Here is a 15,470-nt window from a genome sequence, read left to right as displayed (position 1 = left end):
ATTTTCATACTTATATTTTTTAACATTTTATTAAATTTCTACATGTATTTTTATTAAATTATTTTATTTTATATACAATAATAATTTGATATATTGTGCTGTAAAATAAAGTTTATAAATAATATCCAACATATATCATATAATAATATATACATATATACATATTAGTGCATTCATATTATTTATTTATTTATCATTAACTTCTTGAACATTATAATTACTTATTTTATATTGTCTTTGTAATTATATAATGAGATTTGCTAGATATCTATACTTATATTTCTGAAATTTAAATCACAACTAAACATAACTAAATTCTATTTGTAAATCAAATATTCTCTATACAGAATCCGTTTATAAAATTTAAAAAACTTGTACTTGTAATGGTTAATTTAAGCAAATATAAAACACTGGCTTGATTTTAATTTATATTCTCTGAGAAAAGAAATAAAATAATATATCCAATAAAATAATATATCCAAAAAATTCACGTTGCAACAAACATGAAAAAATGGAAAAATGAAAAAAAAATAATAAAAAAGCGGGTAAATAAGAGAATATGAAAATCTCGTAAAATAAAGAAATCTAAAAAAAGCGAGAAAGCGTGAAATAAAAAAAGTAATAAAATAAAAATATGTGAAAAAATAAGAAAAAAAAATGAGAGAATTGCAGATAATTACTTTGTACTTTTAAAAAAAAATATATGTTAAGGCTTGTGCATGAGTGGAAAAGATTTTTTTAAGTAGAAAGTAAACACAGCTCTGAATAAATATTAATAATATTTATAGGCGTATGGCCTAATGGATTGTGTTCGACTGGTGAGAAGTGAGAGAGAGTCAATGGTGTAGAAATGTGTTTATTTCTTTGTCAGAGAGAAGTATGTATGTACAGGTGTGTGTGTAACGTGAGTGCGCCAGCGGCGCATTCGCGGCGAAGTGTAAGGCCGCGAGTTTTGAATGAAAGGTGACGGGCGCGGTAATATATTACTGGCCGCGTCTGCGTGGTTGGAATCGGGTCCTTAACAGGACGATTCATGCTAGGGTGCATGTTGCATCTGGGCGGCGAGGTTTGCGTTGCGGTGGAGTATGTCTCCGTTGTGCCATGCGCTGCGACCGTCCGGCTCTCGAAGGCGCAAGTGAGTCTGCGAGCCGAGGCGGGAGAGGCCTTCGCATTCGGATGTCCCCTGGAACGTGAGTGTCACGTGGGGGCCGAGTCAACCGGGCACAGAACTCTAAGGGAATTATTTTCCGCTGTAGAGTCTGTGGTGGCGACGGCGATGCTGGTGCGTCAGCTGACCGTAGCTGTACATCCTACGTGAGGTGTGCGGCCAAAGCTGAGGCTGAGTCTCTCGCTTCCGTGCCTTCCCAGGCACTGTGAAAAGTCGAGAAGACTTGCTGGTTGCGCTCTTCGAAGCAGAGCTGTGACTCCGTTCAAGGGCCCTTAGTGAGAGCTCGCCTTGAAGCGAGTGAGTCAGGAAAGATCTGCGGAGCAGCTCTTTTATATCTCGTCGATCGAAGCTTGATCGCGAGAAAGCTCTTCACCGCCTGCGCAGCCTGGCGGTGGGTCCGCAAGCTTGTAACTGGTAGAAGGCCTGCGGCGCGTAGCGGCGCCGCGGCGTATTATGCCGCTTCAGTACAGCTGTGTGGCGGTGAGCCGCCACAATATTCATAAAAGGGCCCGAAGGTAACTATAGAGCGGTGACATTATCAACTGATCCAACTGTACTGGAAGTACACAAGTATTGTAATTTATCACTGTACTGTTTTATAATAGCTTCGTCGGTGATAGTCATCGGATCGAAAAGAGGTTATTTGATCTGAAAATCCAAATGTCTGCATGTGATAACAATGTGCAGTTTGTTAAAAAGAAGACTGATTTCACGCTATATCCGATATCCTGAATTAACACGAATGTATTTAATAACATCGTGAAGTGCATAATTTAATTCTGATACAACGTGACTTATATATTGTACAGTGCATACGTAGTCACTTTTAACGGAAAAGAAGTTCAATGAATTAACAATAATTCTTGGTGTTAATTGTTGAATTATATGAACTTCAAATAAAAAATTTATTCCCAAATATGTGGGCAGACACCATCCTTATTGTATTTATCAGTATATGTACAGCGTTATTGGATAAAGGTAAAAAACATAAAAAGCAATATTTTCATAAATGTATTTATAAGTTGAAAAAAAAACAAAATAATTTATTTAATTTATTTATTTGTTCTAATATATTTATTTTATATATATTGTTTAGGTTTGACATGGTTAATGGTGTATAGAACTGAAAAATATCAAAAATTAAAGGCTGAAGTTGAAAAGCAGAGTAAAAAATGTAAGTCTACAAAATATCTATGAGGTATTCAAGATATTTATGAGGTATTATATGAGGAATTGTATATACAAAAAAATATCTGCATAAAGTGATTTTGTTTGCCAGTAGAAAAAAGAAAAGAGGCTCATGAAGACTCTTTGGACAAGCAGCAGAAGAAGAAGATAGAACGCGAAGAGGAAAGATTAAAGAATAATAATCGAGACTTATCTCTTGTAAAAATGAAATCCATGTTTGCTATTGGATTTGCGTTTACGGCACTGTTAAGTATGTTCAATAACATATTTGATGGACGAGCTGTTGCGAGATTACCGTTTGTTCCAATCAGCTGAATACAAGGTTTATCCCATAGAAATCTTCCAGGCGATGATTATACGGAATGCTCATTTATATTTTTATACATATTATGCACCATGAGTATCAGACAGGTAAATTTAATTTGTTTCTTTGAATACATTTGGTTATGTATTAAACATATTTAAAAATAATAATAATTTTAATAATTTTAATAATTTTAATAATATCTCAAATAAAGATTTTTATTTGTATTTGCTAAAAGTTTATGATGCAAATGATCAAAATGTATTGAACTATGCATTGAACAAGAATTCCAGTATTGTATTTATTATATAATTGTATTTATTGTATTTATTATATATTGTATATTTATATATAATATATAATAAATATATTATATTTATTATATATTATATATAAATATATAATTATTATATTATTATTATTATATTTATTATACAATATATAATAAATACAATAAATATATTTATATTTATTGTATTTATTATATATTGTATTTATTATATAATTTATTATATAATTGCTCAGAACGTCACATTAGCTATTAATTTATTGCTGGTAAAAGTATATATTTTATTTCACGATGTTTTCTGTGCTTTTGCATTTTTTAATATTTACATTTTTTATAATTTTTTTGTGCCATCTTTTTTATTTGGTAATTCTTCTGCTTCTGTAAAAAAAATTATGTATTATTATGTAAATATTAAAATTTGTTTTAAAAAATAATAAAATTATAATAATAATAATTGTAATTTTATACCATCCAGTTTTCTTTTTCTAGGAGTATTTACTCCTTTTAATAGCAGAGGAATCGACATACGTCCTTCTATCTTTTTTATATCTTTCAAATCATTAACTATTAAATATGGCGGATCAGCTATAAAATCATCATAAAATTATCAAAATTATGTAAACACATGCGTACGTGCGCAAATAATTTTATAAAAATAATTATTTTAAATTAAAAGTAATTAATAAGAAATATCAATATTTTTACCGTTACTTTGCATGCATCCTATTATTTCAATTTTATCTCCCTTTATCAAATCTAGATCGCTATACATATCATAGGTAAATTCCAGAATATGAACTTCCAGCTTAAATAAACCATCTGTTATCGACCCACAACCAATAATTTTATTCAACTTATTATTAAAAATTTCAGAAAAGTTGGTTTTAACATATCCTTCCAAAACTGAAATATATAAATGCATGATAGTGAAAAAAATGTAAAAAGCTTGAATTTTATTAGTATTATCATAATGTAAAAATAAAATAATTATTAAAGAAATAAAATTTATAAAATATTTTGCGTAAAAAAAATTTTCTAAGTAGCATTTTTGGAGAATTTAGATATAAATAAAAATATAACTAACTAATGCGATCGGTGCTATTCAAAACGTCTTTTATTTGGATTGCTTTAGGTTTACCATTTAATGTTTTTATTGGTTCGCAATATCCAAGATTGGATACAATCATATTGCTACGGATTAATAACTCGTATTGAACGTTTCCATTATTAAATAGATTATTTTTTGGTAATCTTGCCTGTGCACTATCTATGTGAATTATCTAACAAAAACATTTAAATTTAAAACATAAATTAAAAATTTTTTTTTTGAGAATCTTTTTTTATTTAGAACATTTTTTTTATTTCGAACATTTTTTTTATTTAGAACATATTTTTTACTTTATTTCTTATAATAATAATTTTATTTAGAACATATTTTTTACTTTATTTTTTATAATATGCCCCCCCCCAAAAAAAAATTTAAATGATGTGTCCTTAATTCCTATTATTATTTAATTTTATTATTATTATTGAAATTATCCCAATAAAGAAAATGAAGCAGTGCCAATTTATTATATTTACACTTTCCCATTCGAAATTGACAAAATTGACAAATGGATGTGTTCAAAAAGTTCCAGGCTTGATAAATAAAACATATTGTATTTATTTTTAATATTTATTCTATACGATCTTCTTAAAAGTAGTTCCCTTTCTGTACAATGCACTTATGCTAACGCTTTTTCCAGCTTTGGAAACACTTTTCATAGGCTGATTTTGATTTTGAGAAAGAAGAATAAGAAAAGAGGAAGTAGATGATCAACCTATAAAAAATGTTTCTGAAGCTAGAAGAAGCGTTGGTATATATACATACATATAATGTATGTGTGATTAAAAAATTTCAGGCCTTGATAAATAAAACAGATTGTATTTATTTTTAATATTTATTTTATACGATCTTCTTAAAAGTAGTTCCCTTTCTGTATAATGCACTTATGCTAACGCTTTTTCCAGTTTTGAAAATACTTTTTATAGGCTGATTTTGATTATATTAATAAAATTATTTATCAAAGCCTGGAACTTTTTAAACACACGTACATTGCGGATACATTATATATACGTAGGTATGCATGTATGTACATTTGGTCACAGGAATACCTTAACACATGAATTTGCATAAGTATCAAGGCACATTCAAATTGCCTGCTTCGATTCTACATACTTCTTGCATCATGACTGTGATTATGCCTCACGTGTGACATATATCAAAAAGTATGATTATTTGTTTAATAATATGTCACAATAAGTATATCATTTAATTATATTATTTACTTTTTATAACTGTATTTTGATATATTATTTAGCGGATAATTATTGTCTTTGACATATGTCATACAAGAGGAATAATCATAATTATGATGCAAAAAATATGTAAAATCAAAACACACCGTTTGAATGTGTCTTGACTTTCATGCACATTTATGCGTTAAGGCATTCCTATGACCGAGTGCACATTGTGTACATATAGTGTATATATGAATATTTACATGATTGGACATCACATGGTGTTCCACATTTTTTATATCATCATTCCATGCAACTATTTGTACTCTTCGTCCTGAATTATTATTAAGATAAAATTTGTAAAATTTATATTGTTGGTTGTTTCCTACTAAACGTGGAGATTCTATGCCGTCCACATAGCCTACAATTTCACTGTAAAATAAATAATAATTATGCAAATAAAATAAACCTGCCCTGGTAGAAATTCACTCTAGGCCTTATTATGGCCTAGACCCCGACTAGCTCGCCAGTCATCAACTCGGGCGTGATACTGGCAAATTAGTCGGGGCCACATACGAAATCGTCATAAATGGCTGTGCTAGCGCCACAGATTCACCGCAATACTGGGGCGACTGGGGCTGTGGATTGGCACTATCTAGGCTGCCACTTAGACCGTGTTTGTTCTAAACGGACCCTTACTAAATTTATCATGGTAGGTTTATGAAAGGTAGAGCCATGGTAATTTTAATAAGGTTCCGATTAAAATTACATTATACGTGTGTACATGTGCGCGTGTATATTTATGTGGGTGTGTTAGTGTATGTACACACACGCACGCACACATATACATACACGAATACATACACACATATCAATTAATATATAAAATATCTAAAAAAAATTTGTATATGTTTATTTTATTTGTTTACTGCAATTATTTATAAGCTTAATGCGTTACATAAAATGTGTTGTTTATTTCTATATACGAAATACAATTAAATAATATTATATATATATTTGAAAAAATATGTTGAAAAAATGAAATTATAAAACTACAGAAATAAAAAAAAATAGGCATATTTAAATTCAAAATAAATTTTCAACATTATTCGATTCATCAGAATAAATAGACCCAGATTCTTGTGACTGATTATCTGATGATACTTGATTAATAATTGTTGCTGATTTTGTCCGTGACTTTCGGTAACCTTCCCAATCCTTAGCATTGGTAAGGACGACACTGATGGCCTTGATTAAAAGAGCATGAGTTACTGTTTCCCCAGTCAAAGTTTGTTTCAAATAAACTTCTAGAAAAAAATATCGATGCAATTAAATAGAGTTTAATAAGTTAAAATTTAATAATTAATTAAATAAATTATATATGTATACAGGTGTCCGGTAACTTGCAGACCAACGCTCGTGAATAGATAAAGCACTATAAACTGAACAAAAAAGTTCTTTACCATTTTGCGCGAATCGCGCGCTTATTCGTCAATCTTTTTAATTAATATTTCAATAATTATTGTAAGAATTCAAAAATGGTAAAAAACTTTTCTGTTCAGTTTATTGTGCTCTATCTGTTCACGAGAATTGGTCCGCGAGTTATCGGACACCCTGTATGTCAATACCTTCTATACATGAGTAAAATTCTGTGCTCTTGAAAACGTATTTGTGTGGAATATTTTTTACCGCTGTGTACATTATTGCAACATTTCTTGCAATACAATGTTTTATAATATGCAATATATTTCGGCTTAAAGATCTGCTGAAATCGAGATAACGATGAATGAATTCACACTAAAACAGAATTATTTATAAATTATAGGATAAACATCAAACAGATATAAATGCTGTTGTATGCTAGTATGTATGTGTATGTGCGTTTGTAGTACTCACAAAACTTTGTTTTAAATTACGGTCAGTATTCAACTGAGTATTAAATGCGTTGAATTGATCATTTGTTTCTAGTGGAAATTTAATATTATATGTTTTCAAAAATCCAGTTGACTCTGCTGTATAATAATTATTATCAGTAGTTTTCGTTGCTTCATTATACATGACTATAGCTTTTAAATTCCGAATTTCATATCTGATTTGTTCTAACTTTACAAGTATTAAATCGGCTTCTGAAATAAATAACAATACTTATAATAATAATAATAATAAATTATATGTAACAATTGCATAAAAATAATTAATTTTGGATGTTCAAACATACTTTCTTCACTAAGTGTGGTAAAGTTGATTGGGTTTTCACATTCTACTCCATGCAAATCTGAAATTTAAGATTTTTATAATAACATTAAAAATACAAATATTTATGTTAAATTTCAAATATTCTAATAGTTACTTTGTGAATTAAGCGTTAAAACAGGAATGTCCTTATCCATTACAACTATCGATTGGCTTTTATCTTTTAAATCCATACTCAAAGTATCCTCACGCTGAAGAATAATCTTCTTATCTGGAAAATAGTAATAATCATGATTTTATATAATTATTAAAATTATTACAAATTATTAAAAATTGCAATAGTTACACAAAAATTTATAGAAATCATTTTATATAAAGTATTAAAAAATAACATAAATTTACAAACCAATGGGTAATTGGGGCATCTGCACTATCCTTGAAGATCCTGTATTTAGACCCTTATTTTGTTTTTTCGTATTTGTTTTTTTAAGACGTTTTAATGTTTTATTTGGCTCTGAAAAGAAACAAAAAGTAGAACAGATCAATTTTTATTAATTCGAAAGATTGTTGGATAATAATTTTGATATTTATTTCTTATTATATAGTTATCATGCGTTATAATTGTAATTTACCTGAGACTGAGTTAAAAGAATTTGAGTTTTTGTCAGACGTCATAAACTTTGATACGAATGCTGCACTGTCATTCAATGCTTTCTTTTTATAAAATTCTTTTTTTGCTTCTGATTTTTCTTTTGGATCCTCGTCAGAAGGCAAAGAAAAAACAAACTCCTGGGCTGAAAGTTCGTCCAGTTTCATTAAAGCTTCATCGTATTGCTCTAGAATGCATAACAAATTGCTTTAATTAAAGGACATTAAAATTATATATATACATGTATACATTACATGTATATATGTATACATATGTACATATGTATACATTATTTATTATATTAATTTATTATTAATTTATTTATTATTTATTTTTATATTAATTTATTATTATATATTAATTATATTAATTTAATTACTTACTTGCTTCGCCAACGATCTTAACCGTATAAGTAGGCCAAGATTCTGGTGCATCAAAACAATGATTTACAAAATCCTGTAAAAGTTTCGAAGTATTTTCATCGTACGGTTCTGGCATAAATTTTGTCGTGAGTTTAAGTCGCTTTTGGTCCCATGAGATCCATTTCGACGGTACCACGTCAATTTCTTTTTTTCCAGACTTTGGACCTTTCCTTATAAATTGTACTAACTGATATTTGTGCAAATAGTCTTCGTCCTCACTCATCTAAACAACGGAAAAAATATTCAAGCCTTGAGATACTTATTCCTATTGTTATGTATAGAAATAAAGAACGCCTTATTTATTAACATTCAACTATGAATTCTGATCTTAATGCAAACTTGACCGAATATTGAGACTAACTTTGATGAAATAAAAAAATTGTGCAAATAACTTACCTTCAGTTTCCACGATATTTCGGTCTTCAAAGAATAATATCGTTGATAGTTATTACACAAAATTGTTTCACCCGTTTGACTTGTTTGTTAATTAATATAAAAGAAATGATAATATGTGCAGAATAAAAAGCACACGGTCACGCGCATCACACGGGCTTATGAAAAACAAAGTAACGAAGGATGTAAATATATAAGAAACATTTGACAATTGATCAGTTTTACGGTTTCACCAATTGATGTCGTTCCGTGTTTTGTACTGTAGCCACGGCAGAAAAACTATTTAAAACTATTACTATTACTATTACTAAACTATTACTATTACTTAACTATCACTATTACTATTTAAAACTATTTTCGCATCTGTGATCCATGCATTGTTGTATCTTATATCATTGTGTGCGGAGCTGTATACACATACACAGTCGCGTCGGGCTTGAGGGAGTCAGGGTTGCACTTATTAGATTATGTTAGAATAATGTAATAAATTTGGACAATTACAATCGTAATCCCAAAGGTTTCGTTGATTACCGCGTGTAAAACTATAATCGATGTATTTAATAAAGGAAAAAATAAATAAAATAAATGTACCAACAAGTATTATGATTTACTTATGTCTTTTTGTCTTCACAAAATTATTCAGTTTTTCCATACAAAGATTCAATCTAGTGTAAAAGAGATATAGCAAATGTTCTTTCATTAGTTCCATTAAGATTTAATTTCAATTTAATCATTTTATGTGCGATATCATGTACGGTCATAGTTTTTCTTCTTACTGCATCAAAACGAGATTCTAATAATTCCCACATGTTTAAAACAGATGAATTTATTGGATTTGTGTAAACAGATTTTTTTATTATACAAACATCGCCTTCAAGTTTGATTTTGTTATTTTCAACATACATTTTATTTATCGTACATATACATCCCATTTTTAGAAGAACTGTATTATCTGGCGCCTTATTTGTAAGTAACATATTAATGCACTGTAAAGCTTCTATATTATTTCCATTTTGTTTAAGAATTGTCACTACTAAAGGAGAAGGTACTTGATTGATGCAAGTTTTTTGCTCACAAAGTCTTCGAGCTAATTGTGCGACTACATTTGTAGGTGAACGAAGCATGTTTTTTATTTTTCCTAAATAACTCTCAAATGCAAAAGCACTTATAGACGATAAATTGCACTGTGTATTAAAAACGTCATCTGAAATGTGAAGTAAGTTGTGAACATTCATAACCATAAAGTCTGGACCATAAAGATCTTTGGATTGTAAAATAAATTTGTTCAGTAAATCTTTAGCGGTAGGAACAAAATTTACTGCATTTTCTGATGACAGCATACGACAAGCTGCATGAAGCAAAATAAAATGTTCATATTTGTTTTTCTCTAAAATTCTTTTTAGCAAAATAGGGCCAGCAAACAATAAAAAAAATCTGTATTCAGTAGCTTTAAATTTTAAATAATCTGTTATTGGTCTCATTTTTCTATCAAATTCAATCGGTTGTTGTCGTTTTATTGTTAACATTCTCATTGACAGTTCTTTTCGTTGATTTTGACTAAATTTAACTTTTAGATTAGTAGACATCCATGCATCTATTAATCTTTTCATCACACCTAAATAGCATAGATGCATTGAATCTAGAATAATATCATTAATCATATTAATTGGCGGAGTTATGAATAAAAGAGGCGATGCAGCATTGTGATGATGTGGATCGGTAAAGTTACGGAAAGTATAGTCAGTGCGTTCTGCACAATTTGTTTCTAAAAATATCATTGTTCTGTTATGTTTGATACCTTGAATTTCACAACGTTCACAACCGTGTGCTGCATTGTACCCTTTTATGCATTTCAAGTAAGACCGTGCAGGAGTATCGCATAAAACCTTTAATTTTGATTTCAAAGTGCCTTTCTTGTATAGAAATGCCATGAACTAATAATTTATTTAGTTCCATTATAAAATCTTTCATAAATTCATGGATATATTTTGGCTTTGAATTTCCTGAATAAATTGCGACAACAAATGGGCTATAAATATCAGGATTACATTGTACTTTTACAAGTATTGGCCACACGTCGTTTACACTTGATTTGAATAATTTGATACCGTCAATATTAATTAAAAGATATAAAATATTTGCATAATGTAAATCTAAATTTATGCAAGTACGCAATCCCTGTTCGATACCAAAATAAGCATATTGTCCTTCGGTTTCATCTAAAGCGAGCATTTTAGTTATAAAATAATGTGACTTGTTTGTCTGTAAAAGAGTTTTAGATGATTTAGGTAAATTTGGCAATACAGGATTCAGAATGCTTAGTAAAGAATCTAGTGTCGAGTGAGGAACTCGACATCCAATGGCCCAAGAACGTAACTCAGCTGAAATATCGTTTTGATTTTGATGTTGTCGAACTTCAATATCTACATCACCATTATTGCTGTCAACGCTGCCGTCAGATTTATCGCTAATGTTATTAAAATCAATATCAGAGTCACTATGGTCTCCAGAGTTAGTTTCCGAATTATCATTTTTCTTTTCATCGAGTGTATTATAAAGGTCAATTGCAGTCTCTCTTCCGTCTTCGGTTCTAAAACTTTCCTCGTGGTATTTATTACACTCGGTCGAACTGTCTTTTTCACTATGACATTCACATTCACCAATATTATTTTGATTATTCCCCGCATTAGATGAAGATTGTGTATTAAAATTATTTGTTGCACTTAACCTATTCATAGCTTTTAATTTTCGTTTGAATTTAATAATTTTTCGATATTTTTGTGCGGTTAATCTATCCGCTAACAATTTCATGTCTCTATCCATATTTGGAAGAAGAAGTGAATTGTTATATTTTTATAAAACGTAGCGGGAATAAATATAGTTATATAGACTTATAATAGACTCTATAATAGTATCTCTTTCAGAAACAGTTTGAGAGAAAAGACTAGCGGACACTATATGGACATATAAAACATAGCGCCAGACAAAACTCTGGGCCATACCTAAACCCTTCTAATTTTTTTAGATAGGCTATGATTTGGTAAACAAGTAAGGCCAAACTTTTTTTTTCCTGGCAGCAAAGACTGGCGAACGCTACTGATTAAACATAGCGCCAGACTAAATATCATTCTGGGCCATACTATAGCCTTTCTAAATTCTTTTAGATAGGCTACGTCTTGGCAAACAAGTGAGGCCCATACTTCTGTCTTGGCGTTAAACTGGCAATTTCTACCAGGGTGTGTAATAAATATTTAAATTAAATTATTCAAATTAAATATTAAAAATAAATATCAAAATTAGGCAAAAAAATTTTATACATTTTTTTCAAAAAGCATTTTTAGAATTTTTAGTATAATTTGTGTACTTACACAGTTGAGTCAAACATTTTAATGTTGTCAAGAACTTCATTAGGAGTTAACAAATTTTCAATATTTAAATTTTCCGTTTTTAAATCTTCATCAATACTTTCCATTTTTTTTTCGTATAATTAATTATTTTGTTTTCCATTTTCTCAATTATTCTATGTATAATAATAAAATTATTTATTAAATTTATATTGTAAATAAAAAAAGTTTCACTAAATTTATATTTATAAATTTATTTATATATTTGATTTATATTTGTAGAAATATAAATTTTTAATAAATTTTTTTATTTTAAATAACCGTCAAAATAACCTTCGCTATCAAGCTATCAAACTATCAGAATAATCGCGATAACCAATCAGCGTCGCGGAAAAGCATCAACAATACTTCCGATACATTCGAGTATCGATCTTTCATGCCTTTTCTAAGAGTGGATTCAAGTAAATGATTTTTTTGATTCCAAGTAAATATTTACTTGAATCAAATAATTATATTTTTATTCAAGTAAATTATTTTTTTTATTCAATTAAATATTTATCAAAATCAAGTAAATATTTATTAGCATTAAGTAAATATTTATTAGAATCAAGTAGATATTTTTTTGATTCAAATAAATATTTATTTAATTCAAATAAATAATTATTAGAATCAAGTAAATGTTTATTAGAATCAAACCAATATTTATTAGAATCAAGTAAATATTTATTAAATTTTAGTAAATATTTTTTTATTTAAGTAAATATTTTTTTAATTAAAATAAAAAATTTGTTTGATTCAAGTAAATATTCATTAGAATCAAGTAGATATTTATTTAATACAAGTAAATATTTTCTTGATTTAAGTAAATATTTATTAACACCAAGCAAATATTTATTAGAATCAAATAAATATTTTTTTGACTTAAGTAAATATTTCTTTGATTAAAGTAAATATTTATTAAAATCAAGTAAATATTTATTTGATTCAAGTAAATATTTTTTATTAATTTTTGGTATAAAATTAAAGTACATTGATGATTTAATTTCATACAAATAACAATCTCCATTTGAGAGATCGACTTTGAAAGATATTCGCAATTGCTCGATGATATTTGTTAAAATTCATTTCTTTTAAATTTCAAGTACATAATTACATTATTTAAAAACTTTAAAGAAATGAATTTTAACAAATATTATCGAGCAATTGCAAATATCTCTCAAAGTCGATTTCTCAAATGGAGATTGTTATTTGTATATAAAATTAAATCATCAATGTACTTTAATTTCATACAAATAACAATCTCCATTTGAGAGATCGACTTTGAAAGATATTCGTAATTGCTCGATGATTTCTGTCAAAATTAATTTTTCTAAACTTTTTTAATAATGTATGTATAAATAATAACAAAAAGATAGCAAATAATTTCAGCATTAATGATTTTGTGCTTTGACTTATGTATAATATTTTTCTTACATTGCCTGGATAACTTAATATTGAGCTAATAATTATAATTTGATACTCTATTTACAATTTTAATACTGAAACCGTTTTAATATTAAGCTATCCAGCCAATGTAAAAAAAAATATTATACATAAATCAAAGCACAAAATCATTAATGCTGAAATTATTTGCTATCTTCTTGTTATTATTTATACATACATTATTCAAAATGTTTAGAGAAATTAATTTTAACAGATATCATCGAGCAATTGCGAATATCTTTCAAAGTCGATCTCTCAAATAGAGATTGTTATTTGTATGAAATTGAAGTACATTGATGATTTAATTTCATACAAACAACAATCTCCATTTGAAAGATCGACTTTGAGAGATATTTACAATTGCTAGATGATATTTGTTAAAATTTATTTCTTTAAAATTTTTAAATAATATAATTAAGTACTTGAAATTTTAAAGAAATAAATTTTAACAAATATCATCGAGTAATTGCAAATATCTCTCAAAGTCGATCTCTCAAATGGAGATTGTTATTTGTATAAAATTAAATCATCAATGTAGATTAATTTCATTGATTTGACTTATGTATAATATTTTTTTTTACATTATTTTTAAAATTTTTTACATTTATTTATTTATTTATATACATACTTTATCTAAACGTCTTTTCCTTTTTCTACTTATTTCTTCTTAATATTTCTTTTTTTTTGTTGTTCCACTTTTATTTTGTTCTCTCTCTCTCTCTCTCTCTCTCTCTCTCTCTCTCTCTTTCTCTCTCTCTCTCTCTCTCTCTCCCTTGTCGTTTTTTTATCCTTCAATAAAATTTAAGAAATTAATATATATTTATAGTGTAAGTACAAGCTGTATTATAATGAATATTTAATTATATATATATTCCGGTGAAGCATCCAAAAAAAAAGTCAATTTATATATATATATATATATATATATATATATTTTTTTTTTTTTAAATTTTTAAATAATGTAATTAAGTACTTGAAATTTTAAAGAAATGAATTTTACCAAATATCATCTAGCAATTGCAAATATCTCTCAAAGTCGATCTTTCAAATGGAGATTGTTGTTTGTATGAAATTAAATCATCAATGTATTTTAATTTCATACAAATAAAAATCTTTATTTGAGAGATCGACTTTGAAAGATATTCACAATTGCTCGCTAATATCTGTTAAAATTAATTTCTCTAAAATTTTTAAATAATGTACGTATAAATAATAACAAAAAGATAGCAGATAATTTCAGCATTAATGATTTTGTGCTTTGACTTATGCATAATATTTTTTTTACATTGCCTGGATAGCTTAATATTGAGCTAATAATTATAATTTGATACTCTATTTACTATTTTAACGCTGAAACCGTTTTAATATTAAGCTATCCAGCCAATGTAAAAAAAAATATTATACATTAATCAAAGCACAAAATCGTTAATGCTGAAATTATTTGCTATCTTCTTGTTATTATTTATACATACATTATTTAAAATGTTTGGAGAAATTAATTTTAACATATATCATCGAGCAATTGCAAATATCTTTCAAAGTCGATCTCTCAAATAAAAATTTTTATTTGTATGAAATTAAAATACATTGATGATTTAATTTCATACAAACAACAATCTCCATTTGAAAGATCGACTTTGAGATATTTGCAATTGCTAGATGATATTTGTTAAAATTCATTTCTCTAAAATTTTTAAATAATGTAATTAAGTACTTGAAATTTGAAAAAATTATAGAATAATTAATTAATTAATAATT

At 27.6% G+C, this 15,470-nt stretch overlaps 1 long non-coding RNA gene across 1 annotated transcript; it reads left to right on the top strand.

Annotated features, from left to right (window-relative positions):
* The first annotated feature begins 375 nt into the window (after positions 1–375).
* On the top strand, positions 376–3,011 carry LOC136999928 (uncharacterized). Its single transcript, XR_010890222.1, has 3 exons — positions 376–2,146; positions 2,265–2,342; positions 2,448–3,011. It is a non-coding gene; the product is annotated as an uncharacterized lncRNA (long non-coding RNA).
* Positions 3,012–15,470: the final 12,459 nt, after the last annotated feature.

Source organism: Linepithema humile, chromosome 5 (assembly GCF_040581485.1).
Source record: "Linepithema humile isolate Giens D197 chromosome 5, Lhum_UNIL_v1.0, whole genome shotgun sequence".
Taxonomy (NCBI): Eukaryota; Metazoa; Arthropoda; class Insecta; order Hymenoptera; family Formicidae; genus Linepithema; species Linepithema humile.
Note: the sequence above shows the minus strand (reverse complement) of the source record. Positions and strands in the feature narration are given on the sequence as shown.